At 47.4% G+C, this 13,875-nt stretch overlaps 1 long non-coding RNA gene across 2 annotated transcripts; it reads left to right on the forward strand.

Annotated features, from left to right (window-relative positions):
• The first annotated feature begins 1,543 nt into the window (after positions 1 to 1,543).
• Positions 1,544 to 13,325, forward strand: LOC137850583 (uncharacterized). Of its 2 annotated transcripts, XR_011092648.1 has the most exons (4): positions 1,544 to 1,744; positions 1,988 to 2,130; positions 12,389 to 12,462; positions 12,710 to 13,325. It is a non-coding gene; the product is annotated as an uncharacterized lncRNA (long non-coding RNA). The 2 variants fall into 2 exon arrangements; XR_011092647.1 differs by lacking the exon at positions 12,389 to 12,462 and having other exon boundaries at positions 1,560 to 1,744.
• Positions 13,326 to 13,875: the final 550 nt, after the last annotated feature.

A 13,875-nucleotide genomic window follows, 5' to 3' on the forward strand; every position in this document is an offset into this window, starting at 1 on the left:
AAGAATAAAGGCCCTGCTTCCATTTTTGCGTGCAGTTTTTACCCTTGTGAGCATCTCCGTGGGACTCATTTGAGTTTTCTGATTTGTGCGACAGTTTTTTGGACTCCATCAGTTCTGAGTAAAATGGAAAAAAAAAAAAAAAAAAAAAAGTGAATGTTACAATGTAGCTGCCTTGGTGGCACATGAAACTATATACCTGTGGGATCTTCAGCTGACCCCAAGGATATCCAGTGGGGGGGAAAACAGCCTAAGTGTAAAACGTAAAATATGGAGAAGATGATTCAGCACAATTTTGATGCTGGAAGCTCCACCCGTCTGTTTTAATCATACATCTTCCCCTTTTCCTGCTGTAATCGTTTTCTACATGTAGTTAGAATTATTTTGCAGATCACTGAATGCCAGAAATGATGCAAGTTACACTGTCCCAGTATCAGTGATACCCACATCTTGCTAATTTATATTGGATATGAAGATAATTACCCGTGACTTTAGGCAAGTAGGACAGCAGTTTAGTTTATGGAGAGTTCTGCAAAATACCGATGATAAAACACTGCAGCATCTGTACCGCTGGTTGCAAAGCGAATACTTTCTTGTCCCACTGCTGTCAAAAGCCTTGCATTATCCCTTGCCACAGCCATCCCATCACAGCCAAAAGCTTATCTATCTGAAGGGTCAGGCAGCTCCTCAAATAGGAAGACGTTGCACGATATTGAATAACAGCTCTGTTTCTACACACGCATGCATTTTTCACAGTTAATCCCTCATTCCTTTTCCTCACTCTCTGAGAGGAAAAGTTCAGGCATCTTAGCCTTGAAAACAGCTCTTTGCTGCCCAGACAATTAGCTAGATTTGAGATGCAACAGGTTACTCCGCAGAGGCATCGTTAGGGCTGGGGGCTGTGTATAAGAGGGCGCAGTATCACATTTTGCTGACTGCAGGATCAGTCAGACACGAGGTCCTGCCTGTGCCAACACAGTGAGCTAGTTCTCCAGCCCAGACGAACCTACATCCTGGCTTTCCCTCCGGGCCCCACAGCCACCTCCCCCTGGGTTTTGGGCCCCCCATTTCTGTGCACATCCTGGGACAACAACCGCAGCACCCCAGGACCAGCCTAGTCCTGCTCCTGCTCAGCTTTGCCATCGGCTTTGGGTGGGAACCGTGATGATTTTACACGCTAACATGCCCTTAATTGCATCTGCTTTTAGATGCCTCCTCCCCCTAGCTGAGCTCAGGGCACTGGGTTCATCCTGTGCCTGAACGTCTAGCAGCAGGTGACTGGTTTTACGTGCTGGTAGCGATGAGGCATAATTTCAAGGCTACAGGGCACAATGGAGCCTGGGCAGGCTGCTTGCCTGGGTAGGCAGGGGGGATTTGCAAAGTGGAGCTAATGGGGTTAACCCAGCACTCCCTTGCCTTTAGGGCTGTCCCAGCTTGCTCACCTGCTTTTAGTCAAGTGATGAAGAAGCAGCTGGTGCAAATCACCATTTTCATTACCGTTACATTTGGCCCTCCTGGAGGCAAGAAACAAATTCAGAGCTGGGGGTCAGGGGTAGCTTTTGCCCTTCCTTTAGAAAGGGGGAAAGTAGAAGACAGGATGGCTGGAAATGCTGCTCCTAGTGCAGGTTCCTCCTCTCTCTCTCACGGAGGGATAAAGAGCATACTGTTTGTCTTCAGGAGCTTCTTCTCTCCTCTTGTTGCTTTTTTCAACCTGAGGGTGCTATTTCTAGATAAATTCTTAAAAGAAGTATGTAATTTGCTTTTAAACTATGGGTTTAAGTTCAAAGACAACTGCTTTTCTTTTTTCTTTTTTTTTTTTTTTCTTCTTAAAAACCAAGAAAGGCTGTGCAGAAACATTCAGAGCTCAGCTGATGGTCAAAATGAGGTGGTGGTTCTCTGCGATACTGCAAGGAGGGCAGGGAGCAGCAGTTGCCCATGGAGCACCAGAGAAAGGGAGGGTGTTTTGCTTGTTGTTTTTCTTCTTTAATAGTTGCTGGTGTCTCCGCTGCAACAATCCTGGGGAAGATTTTTCTATGGATCGCGGTGCCTTGTTGCATGGAGGAGCAGTTGTGTATTTGATACGTCTTCAGAAGTCGCATATTTACAAAGTCAGATGCTGACATCAAACACTTGGTAACTTAAGGAGATGGAATTGTATGTTATGCTGGTGTATCCTTCTCTTTTCCTCCATGTCTTCCCTTCCTCTAGATTATAAGTCTGTCTTCCACTTTAACTCTCTGCAGCCAAAAAAACATTTAAAGTAGGTTGTTCTCTTTTTCAGCTTTCTTTGACTCCAGTCAAAGAGTTAATCTATTCTACATATGCTAAATACAAAGCTTCTCTTCTGGCTCAAGTGTTGCTTTGCAAAAGTCTGTCCTTCACTCCCTTTTCCCTCCTCCTTTTTTTTTTCTTTTTTGAATCAAATTTATGGTTGCCTCTCCACAGAGCATGACAGTTTCTTTTTACTATTATTTTAAGTAAAAAATATAACTGCCGTGGTGTCCCACTTCCTGGATGACATTGGCAACCTTGTGTGTGGCTACTGACATTTCAAGAGAACCATCTTGTACGGGCAGGCTGAGTTTGGCTAAATTTAGCAAGCCACGGATCAAGTGGCAAGTATGTTCCACCCTGGGACCTATTTTAGGTAGGGACTCAGCATAGGCACCAAGAGGTTAAAAAGTTGTGTGGGGGAGGAGGAGGGAAAAAAAAAAAGACAAGAAGCAAAATATTTTGCAAGAATTGTTGCTATGTTCTGAGCTTCAGCTTGCGAGTGCTGAGGCTCTGAATCACGTTCACTGGGGAAACAGCTGCAGCTGTTTAAGATGCTACTGCTCCTCAGCTGTCTGTTACCTTCTTTTTGCAGGCTGGGGCCTTAGCACAAACCTTCCTCAGCAGCTTAGGCTCAGTGGACTGCGTTAGGACCTGAAGTAAATAAGAAACAGGCATGGGCCCCTCTCCCCAGTGTTACGTGGGAGGGCTGGGGTGGGCATGGACATCGCAGGCAGGCACAGCAAGTTTCTGTAATGGGTCTGGAAAACTGCATTTATGTGCACCGAGTGCCCGAGAGTCCTGACTGTGCTCCGGTGTCCCAGATACTGAAATATGCGTCTACAGCTCAGCTGTGACTGAGTTAGTTAAAATTGTTTTGGAAAATTGACTTGGCTAAATCACAGAGAAACCATGGTGTGGACACGCTGGTCTGTAATTAATTGATGAGCGCTAACCAGATAAAAACCGGTTGTCAGCTCGCGTAAGTGCATTCATATGGGCTCGTGCGTGTTTAGCCAAGCAGTTCAAGCCCTGTTTTTATTCAAGTGCTTCTAGACCCAGTTTACTCCCTCCTGCAAAACCATATGCTTTCAAAAAGAAGATGTGAAGCTCTCCCAGCGCAGAGGTGCACGGCCATGTGCCCATCCTCTCCCTGCTGCCAGGGCTGCCCAGAGGTGGGAGATGCAGAGCAGACTTCTTCCCTGGGAGCCTTGCCAGCGACTGACTCAAGGCAAAGTATCTTGGGGACTGGCTGTAATGGATAAGAGCCGCACCCGGGCTGGTTAAATAGCACACCTGGTGCCGTCTGCTCCGGCAGCAGTTGGGAAAGATGCTTGGTGTTTCCTGGCATAGCCCCCTGACAGCGTGCCCGTGGCTCACCTGGGCTCAGCCGCAAGCAGTCCTGCGAGCTTGCACAGCTTCGAGGTCTCGTGTTGCCCCAGCCTGCGCGGGTGGGGAGCTGGCACGGTCCCTCTCCTTCCCTGCCGGAGAAGGGAGATGGGTGAAACTCAGCTGGGGGCAGCTGAGTCACTCGCTCCGGGGGCAGCTTGCTGCTTCTCACTTCAGGATCCAGACAGATGTGAGCCATGGGAAGGGACAGCTGGCTTCTGGAGGGGATGCTGGGCTGGGAATGCAGAAGTGTAAGAAATTCCCTGCTGTGCTACTGGCCTCAGTTTCCCTTGGAAACAAAGTGGGGCTAATAATTACTCTATCGCAAAGTTCCAGGTCTGGAATACTGAATGCTACTTAAGGGAGTATTCATGGCACTATCATTTGTTTTGTGGTTTTATTTCCAGCAATAGCACTTACTAAAATGGAAACAATCTGGGGATCTAGCAGTCTTCCCATCACGCAGTTTGTTTTCTTTCACGGAGCTCCCGTCAATTGATAAACTAGTTCAGGGTCTTCTATGCCAGCTGTTAGTGCAGGGTGAAAATGAGCACTGATTTTAAAATGTTTTGGTATCATAGTCACAGGAAAAAGAAGAGGGTGTTCCCCACTTCTTTGTTACGATGCACTAAACAGGCCCTTGTTACTAAACGTTAGCACGTGGGTTTTGACCAGCATCAAAAAAGGCATCCTGGCAATGGGGAAACTGGTGCAGTGAGTGATTCTGGTGCCCAGCGTTTAGGAGAGGTGCTTTTCTAAGCATTCAGTACTCTTACTTGTCCCAAAAAGCATGACAGCACTCAGCCCTAAAAAAAAGTTTTAATTCTCTACAAAACCAGAAGGCTGTGTTTAGCCATCTTCAGAATCCTAAAGTAGGGGGGAGGAGGGGAAATAGCCCTGAAAGGAACCGGGCTTCTTCCTCCTGCTCCTGTCTCCCACCCTCCTCATGGGGGGCAAAGAGCCTAGGCTTTCCTCCCAAACCTCTCAGAAAAAGAGCAGAAAACTAATTTGATAGTGATGATTTTAAGCTAAGCAAAAGATGGCAGAGTTCAACTCCTGAATACGTCACCTTGGCTTTATCTAGGGAGACCCAGGTAGGAGTACAGTCTTCAGATCAGACTCAGTCTCCCCCATTTTCATTTCTATGAACGTGAGCTGAAGAAGAAAGGGCTGATTCAGTCCCTGCTTGTAAAACTCAGCAGTGTTAAAGAGAGAGCAATACTTCAAGGCTGCTTGGAAAGAGAAGGAATTTAATTCCCACCTTAATCAGCGAAATGGGCTCTTTCCTATTGATTTTGGTGAGTGCTGCAGCAGATGCTAATAAACTGGACTGAAATTGCAAATAGACTAAACCTTGCTGAGACAGGTGGTAGAGAGGGGCTCTGCTGCCCATTTATGATGTGAATAAGGAAAAGGTTTCCAATGGAAATCAAGAGGTGCAAATGCTTGAGCCCCAGGTCCAAGAACATGCTCCTGACAGGCAGCATGGGCTTCTGCTGGCTATTGGCTTTTCAAATATGCAAGGACTGAGAAGAGTCAGTGAAATTATGGTGCACTTTTAATGATGGAGGAAGGCTGTCCTAATGTTTAATTGCTGCTGAACACACTGACTCTCCTTTTGCCTCTCTTCCTTGTCCCTGACTCTGAAACAAACCAGAGGGAACCAAAAGTTAACCCTATGCCTCTCACACCCCAAACAGTATTTTTTTTTTTTTTTTCTCTAGCAGGATCAGCTTGCTCAACCCTCTTGCTTTGGGGTGGCAGGGATGATTGTGCTGGCCTGAGGGAGAAGCACAGCTGTGGATGGGGCTTGTGAGAAGGAAAGAGGCAGCACTCTGAGGGTGATTCTCAGGAAAAAGTCTGCTGAACCTTGTGCTGGCAGCTGAAGCTGTTAATGAACAGGCTGTGGGGTATAGGCAGCTGTGTTAATGTGTGGTGTTGACAAGTTTGCTGGCACACCGCCCTGTCAACAGAGGTGGCTGGGGTACAGGTACCTGCCATGGGCAGCTCTCCCCTCTGTAGGGGAGGTCACCGAAGCTGGCAGCACCCTTGAGTCCTGCAGCAGGAGTAGCCAGAGCTGCCGCCAAGATCTGAAGAGGCTTTCAAAAGGAGCGTGAGCTTCAAAAAGGGACACGAGGATGTGAGCAAATACATCGCTTTGCGTTGTTTGATCTTTGTGCTCGCGGGGGGGAGAAAAAAGGAATTTATGCATTCTTTGTGAGGGATGGAGGGAACACCTTATTCAGCTACCAAAACGGCTTGTAACGGAAACTTGCCGCTCCCTACATTTTTGGCTGGCTGCTGAGGTCAGATGGGATAACAGCAGTGCTGTGCTGGAGTTAGCATTTGTCCTAGTTACTGAGGAGAGAGCTCGGCCTTCTTGACACAGGTTGAAATCGTCTCCCTCTACGGACACATGATATTTAAGTCATTAGTGTGTGAGGAGATATTATCGCTGAAGTGTTAAAGTGCCAGGAAGGTGGCTTTGGTACAAGTCAGGAGGATTGTTTAACTGGAAGCTCTCTGTTTTCATGCCACTTGCGTGGTGTTGGTGTGTGACCCTAGATACACCAACAAGCAAAGGCCCAGCAGGACAGTTCATACAGCTCATAGCTTGGTCATTGCTTTGTCTTTCTTCTTTTCCTTTGGAAGGAGATTCAGAGCCAGCCACTCCTACCCTGCAGGTGAAGAGGCAGTGCCTGGGGCACATTTTTTGTTTCATGATGGCCTTTCCTGTAACAGGGTCCAGGTGTGAGCCCTTGTTAGGGGAGAGGAGGAGCTGCCAGGTCCTCAGGAAAACTGCTAATTGGGCTGGTTGCCAGACAATCAGTGCTTGTGGGTAGCTCCTCTACTAAATTCAAGGAACTCACAGAAAATGGCTTGCTCGTGAGCCATTTTCATAGCCCAGGACCCCTCTCCTGGTAGCCTTGGTGGGAAGCAGGGTAGGTGCAGGCTTGCATGCATGCTTGCAGCACAGGTAGCATTTCTGAGAGGTGTTGAGCAAATTGCACATACACAAGTTAGTTCTTCCACCTGGGCATGCTGTGCTATGTTCAGGGAGGATCAGATGTGTAGTACTTGCATATGGTGAGAAGAACTTGTGGCCTATCTGGCTGGAAAATTGGACACCACTGTCCTGGAGCACATAGCTTGCAAAGCCTCATTTGCTGGTAGTTTCTGCAACTGTGGCAGAGAAGGGCCGAGTTTCAGGGAGGAAAAAAATGGCCATGAGAACTTTTAAATCACTAAAAAAAGACACAAGCACTGCAGTCTTTGCTATGACTCATCTGGGCTGTTATTTGAAAGAGACAGTCTGATGAGCAGTTGTAGACCTCCTTGCTCAAGGGGAACAGTACTCATTTGTGAACTCACTGAAGTCCTGAAAGCAGAATTGGTGTAGGTGAGTGGTTCCCATGCTGAGCCTCTGACCACTGATTTCCCTCCAACCACTGCCAGATGCAGCTTCAGGAGAAGCTAGCAGGTCATGGCTGGCTGCTTTCTTCCCACCTGTTGCTTCCACTGCCACTGAGCAAGTCTAAGAAGTTAAAATCCAGCAGATGTTTCCTCGTGGTTATCTTTCTCCTGCAAACAACTAATGAAATAGTTGCAAAAGTATCAGCGATTCCTGGATGATAGGGTTTTTGTGCTGCAGTGAGTGTTGCAAAGGGGCTGGGGAGGGTCTACAAGGAAAGCTGTTGCCTGCATTACTGATGTGAGTGGAGATAACTTCAGGATGTTTCAGCCAAGTTTTTTCCGCTTTGTACTTTATTCCAAATTCACTGAGAGTCAAAGCACTGCTGTGAACTGCAGTAGCTTGTTCAGTCACCTCCACAAGCCATGTTCCTGTGGGGCCGTGCTGGGACATGAAAGTGCCAACAGGAGTTTTGTTAAGTCTTGCAGCGCTGCTGCCTCCTCCCTGGAGATTACGGACCCGTCGAGTCCCAGCAGGAGCGAGTATGTCCCCCCAGCTCAGCAAGTCTCGGTGCAAACTGCTGAGGGAAGGTAGGTGTGTGCCATTTCCCTGCCTGGGAGCCTGCGTGGCAGGCACAGGGCAGGTGAGCTGCTGTGAAGGATTGTGGCTGTCCCCATCCACCACTGCTGTTTGCTCAGGGAGCAGGAGTCGGGGCGCTGGGCTGCGATAACGCCTCCCTCCTGATAAAGTGCTCTTGTTGTTTGCCCGCTCGGTCAGAGCCAGGTAGGTGTTCTGCCTCGCAGTGCGCTGAGGGTGTAGGCTGTTCAAAATAAATTAATTAAAAGGGACTTTGAATGGGCTGGGGCCAGGTGCCAAAGGGTTAAAACAGAGCAGTTCCGGTAGTTGCTGGAGGGAGAGGGTTGTATAACATCACCTTGCACAGAGCAAACCTCTCTGCCTTAGCCAGTCCTTTACCGCTCTGATGTGGGAGAGAAGCACTCGTGCAATCATACAGCCGTCGTCTGCTCTAAGGAGTCTTTATTCTTAATTCAGCCGAGCTTTTTGCGATGGTCTATCGCCATCCTCAAGGCAGGAAAAAAAAAAAAACAAAAAAACAACACACCACAACACGACTGGCGAGGAGGTGGAAGGGAAAACAGGCGGCTTGTGGCAAGCCTCAGTTGTTTAACAGTGCCACCTCCTGGATGGCCATGGGAGGCAGGGATGTCCCCTGCCCGGGACAGGCCGTGCCCTGACGTGTCCCCAGCCCAGGAGCTGCCAGCAGGAGCGGGCAAATCTGCCCTGATCTCACCTCCCTCCCAGGGATGGTCAGATCAGTTTTTCTGATATTTAAACATTATTTATGATTAATTATCAAAAAGTGATACCTAAACATACCAGGTAGGAAGCTATTTTAAAGTTAAAAACCTGGTCCTATAACACTGGCCCAGGAAGTTTTGACATCAAAGTATTTCAGGTTTTTTGTTACTTTCTCATGAAGGGGGTGATCCTCGGAAGAGTTTTTCAGCACAGCATTGTTTTCTAACAAGCTCTTCCCAACAAGCTGTAGGGACACGTTGGGCTCACAGCTGAGGAAAAGGTGCAAGGGTTTACTGGTGTGAAGGGGTTACCCACTGCCTTGTCCTTTAGGGTCCTAACTTCCCTATTAATACCAATGAATCCAGGGGCTGTGCTCAGTGCTGCTACGAATGCATCCTGAGCCAGGATGGTGTTAGGGCAGTGTGGCCCCTCCTCGATGGAGCGTCAGCTCTGCTGTGTCTCCCACTGAGGAGCTGGGGCTTGGGGCAGTGAGGAAAAGGCCATCCCTGGGAAGCCAGCAGGACGTGGCCCCAGCTCTGGAGGAAACCTCTGTCTGGGAGCTTTGCTCTGCCGTGGGTGCTGTGTCTGTGAGCAGCCAAGGCAGATGCTCAGGCCCAGTGTGGATTTTCTGGGGTACACCAGCTGCTTCAGCATGCTCTCAAGAGCACCTAGAGATGGTTAGGACCTTATGGGTCCTAACCTATCTTCCCTCTTGAAAGAGACAGTTTATCTTTGCAGAGACTCTCACTTATGCAATGTAGCAGAGCATCTGTCTGATTTTTTTCCCTCTGTTGTACCACTTTGGCAGTGTTCCCTCCCTTCCTCCTCACTTTTGTCCATCCTACGGTGTTTTCTGTGGGTGCAGTCGCTATGTAGGAAGCAGGAATGAGCAACCTGGAGCGGCAGAAACTTCTTGAAATTACTTTGTCAGAAAAGCCTGGTAGTGTGATAGAGCCTCCTGAATGGCACTTCAGCCGGCAGCGGGGCGATACGGAAACCTCAGCAGTGCTTTAATCACAAGGAATGCAGCCTCTGGGACTTTGACCCTTCAGCTGCGAGGAAGGATTTGTGGTAGGAAGCAGGCCAGGGAACTAACTGAGCCTGAAATAAGCAAATAAAACCACAGCACAACTCCTGTGTGTTGACAGGACCAGGAGCTACTTCAGCCAGTTCTGCTGCTGAAGGACTCACAGCAGCAGAATGCAACTGAAGTGCTGGGCTTCCTTCAAATTAGATTGAGTCTTCCTACCAGCCCTTTCTGCTGTGTGACCACCAGTCTGTGTCTAGGAGGCCTCTCCACTTATTTCATCTTTTAGACAGCAAACTGCTTTTCTTGGTCTGGCTGCTTCATTTTAGGTTGAGCAGAAGATGTTTCACACCTTAATATTCTTCTGTTGTTAGCTCTGTCTCATCAGTGTTTGGGGTTTTATTTTAAGTAGGAGGTTAAAAAACAAAACAAAAGAACCAGAGAGAAACAACACAGAAAATCTGCAGAGAATGTGCTTCATAATCCTGATGGAGATCCCAGTTGTGTGAAGGTCTGCCTGAAGAGACTGATTGCAGTCAAGACAATGCAGAAAAATGTCCCTGAACTGCCTCACAGATGGACTGGAGGACTGGACGTGATGTGTTTTGCCTTTGTGTGTGTGTGTGCCACAGGGTACTCAGGTGTGATTTAAAGTTTGAGGTACTTCAGGGTCTACTTGAATTAAAGCTTCTTATCTTGGTTGTTTTGGGGATTTGCATCCATTTTGCTCTTTCTTGCTGGCCAGCAAATGCCAGTGTCGGAGCGGTTTGCTATTCAGACAAGATTATGAGAGACTTGTGTGAGCAAGCAGCAGTGGTGTGGAGGATAAAAACTCTGCAATGTTGTTTCCTTGCCATGTTCTGCAACTGCAGAAGCAAAACTCTTCTTAGCAGTGGCTTCAGGCCTGTTCGTTTGTTTGTACGCATCATCCAGAAGGTAACAATGTGTTTATAAACATGTCTTCTGTTGTGTGTTTACCTTTAGAGGTGTTGATGAAAGAAATAGAGATGGAAAATATTGTGTATTCCTGATCTGGATCTACAGTTCCCTAACATACAGGGAGAACAAACCAAGCTATGAATAATAAATACAAGCTCTGGGGCAAAACTGCTTTCCATTCATAAAATCCGGTAAAGGCTGAGTAGTAATTTCTAAGCATGTTGAAAAGCAACAGGAACTTCATCTTGGGACCAGAAAGCTTCTGATGGCTTCTTCAGCTTTTGCTATGCCACTGTTAATAGGTAAATTGGTTCAACTTTGATTTTTATCTAGAGACAACAAGGATGTCTCCAGCTGACTGATGCAGCCTGGTTTAGTTTCCAACCTGAGTAGTGTGAATTTGAAAAAATAAGGGAAAAACAAAACCCTTTTTTCCTTCTTTGATTTTTCTCTTGACTTTCAGAATGGGAAAACCAAATGGGTTAGCAGGAGCATAACTTGAATAAATCAAGTAGGGAGAACAGATGAAAGCTGTAGCATTGTGTTCTGGGCTGAATTAAAAGCTATTGCACAGACCCTGACATTTCGGAGATGATAAGGTGGTGATTCACATCTTGTGATCTGATGTGGTCCTGCAGTTACCCAAGGGGTTCTCCGGGGCAACAGGCAGAGAGCGCTCCTTGCAGGGAGGTAAAGCACCGTCATTGGATTGATTTGATCATACTTTAGGATTTGTGTATTTCAGTAAAAGACATCTCGAGCATTCAGTAGGAAATGATTATGACTTGCTCTCCTCCTGCCCTGGAACAGCCTGTTGGTTTTCTGTTTGTCAAGTGGCTAAAGGAGGTGAAGCTTTGCAAGGGACAAGAGAGCACCCTAGATCAAAGTATCTCATTTGTCAAGGTATGGCTGCATCTAACTCTGAAGAACCAAATCAGCATGGTGAAAAACAATCTGTGCATTTTATCACTCTGACCTCAGCTGTAAAGCTTGCCATAAGAAAGCTAATAAAATGGGAGCCACACAAGCAAACAGAGGGCACGAGATTATCAGCAAACATTTATTTTGGCTCTGGTGGAACCACTCTCCCGATCAAAGCGGCTGAAGTTTGAGCCTCTTAAGTTGTTCCCTGCTTGGTTTGGGAGTGCCTTGCTCCTGCAGTGATGGCATCAGTATGCTCTGTGCAGCTGAGTGGAAGAGGGAAGATATGGTAGGGAGAAGGAAAATGCATGTGAGGCTGTTGTACTGCAGTGTGAGACAACAGTAGCTTATTTTAGCTTTGCCAGCCGCTGCCTGGGTTAGGAAAACAACCTAAGGCTTATTGTTTAACTAGATAGTACAGGCATTATCATAGGGCCAATGGGATGCTTTACCATCTTGCAGGCTCATGCCTGGCAGACTGAGAAGCTCTGTAACCCTTATCATCAAAATACCCTGCTGGCAGAAATCCCCCAGAGCCTCAGGCAGGGCTCTTTGAGAGCCTCTTCTTCTGTCCGATCGCTTTGTTCAGACTTTGCCCCAACCCGAGATGCTTGAATCCCTCTTAGCAATGTCTCCTGGCTGAGGCTATCTGCTCCTCCGTGACCCTGTCAGGCTCCTTGGTTGGTGTCCTGTGACCATGGGGGGGGGCTCTCAGTCTCACTTATTGGGGAAATTTTTAATGAACTTCTGCGAGCAGCTGACATGGGTGAAAAGCACTGTAATGGTATGGAAACAGAAGGAGGAAAAAGTTTTAAGGCCTCACGAGCAGGATCTTTCTATGCAAATATTTTGTTTCACTGTATAGGTTTAAGAGCAGAACAAAGGCAGCTTTATTTCTGACTTCTGTTGCTGTTTGTTTTCTCACTATTTTTATTCCTTCTGTATCTTTTTCCTTGCATGCTGTTGGGGAAGTTGTTGACACTGATATGCTTCAGATCAGGTCTAGTTTAAGGCCAGCTCCTCATATGTTTAAATCAGAGAGTGCTGAGGGACAGATGGGGGAGCTGGGCTGAGAATATCTGCTCATGTGATGGCTTTTCTTACTGGGGCAGGACAGCCCTCGAGAGCCATGTAGTCCCTGTCCCAAAGAAGAGAGCTCAGGAGTGCTAAGGGAAGAGTTAACCTTGTAAGTGTTAGTCTGTAGAGGATTGCATTACATGTATAATGCACATTTATACAATTCTTATTTTTAAATGGCTTTATGTTAGCTAGACAGAGTTAGGTCAGGGTAATAATATTCTGGGGGGCCTTCTTGGAGGTGTGGGTATGGGGGGGGGGAGAATACAGCAATCTGGAAGGCTGGCAGAGCATAGAGGGAAACCTCTTTGTCCCAGGGGACTGCATGTGACTTTCTGTCCTCTTATCTTCCACAGCCAGCTCTCGTCATGTGAGGAAGATGCTGCATCCATCACATCATCACATGAGGTTTTCCTGTTCACGGCTGCTTGAACACTGACACATGCTCCAAGTCTGGCAGAGGGCTTTCCTGGAGGGGCATCCCGTCCTCCTGCTGTGCAGGAAGGGGGGGGGTTTCTGCAGTGTACAGCCACGTAATGAGGCTGGGTGGGTGAGAGCTAGAGTTATGGGTAGACATTTCTGCTCACCTATGGGTATGCTCTCTTAGAGTGTTGGGTGCTCTATTCATGTCTGACAACCCTGAACTTTGCCTGCTACGATTCTATGGAAAGTACAAGCATGGCTGAAGTCTCTGACAAGGCTGTGCGTGACTTGTGGAAACACTGGTAGCTGTTTCATCTAGGCTTTAGCCGATTATTGAATATATTTGTGGCATGCTGATCATTGTGTTTGCCTGAGCCCTGTGGGAGCTCCTGGGACTCAGGATCCTGTCCTCTCCCTCTCACTGAGGTATTTGTCAGTCCTGGGAGGAAGGTTAATTCAGAAGAATCCACTAAAAAGACAGGTCCATATTCCAGGCAGATCCTTTGTCATAGTTGACTACATGAGAATAAAGATAACTTTGTGCTTTACCTTCCCTGTGTCTTCAAGGAGAGTTGGCTAGAAGTACTCGGGTGCTTGTTTCTGCAAAACTCAGCTGCCTACTTGCTTGGGCTGCAAACCCCTGGAGGATATCTCACCCTTGCACAGCTGAGCTATATTCAGTATCTGGATGTTGCTGCAGTGCCCTTATTAAGCTTTTTGAGGCTATTTCAGAAAAGGTAACTGCAGTGACTGTCAAGTGTGTTTGAATTCAGGTGTGACAGTGTGACTACAGCACAAGCCTGCCGGGATAGCAAGGAGTTCATTAGCTGTTCTGGGATCAAGGAAGATGAGCCCTGCTTTTTTTGTTGCTTGACCATGCACAATGGGTGCTGATGAGAAACAGGAATTCAAGCAATAAGTTGAGGCTGGAGGGGCAAATGTTGTTCAGCTGCTGCCAGAATTGAGGCTCTGTAATGGGTTTGAGTAATTCAGGCATCAAAGGGTCAGTGACAGAAGATCTCAAGGGCAGAAGTCTGATGCTTCCAGTTGAAATTACCAGTTTCTGGGCAGCTGAGACCTCCTGCTTCTGCTGCATTGG

This window comes from Anas acuta, chromosome 2 (genome assembly GCF_963932015.1).
Source record: "Anas acuta chromosome 2, bAnaAcu1.1, whole genome shotgun sequence".
NCBI classification, from domain to species: domain Eukaryota; kingdom Metazoa; phylum Chordata; class Aves; order Anseriformes; family Anatidae; genus Anas; species Anas acuta.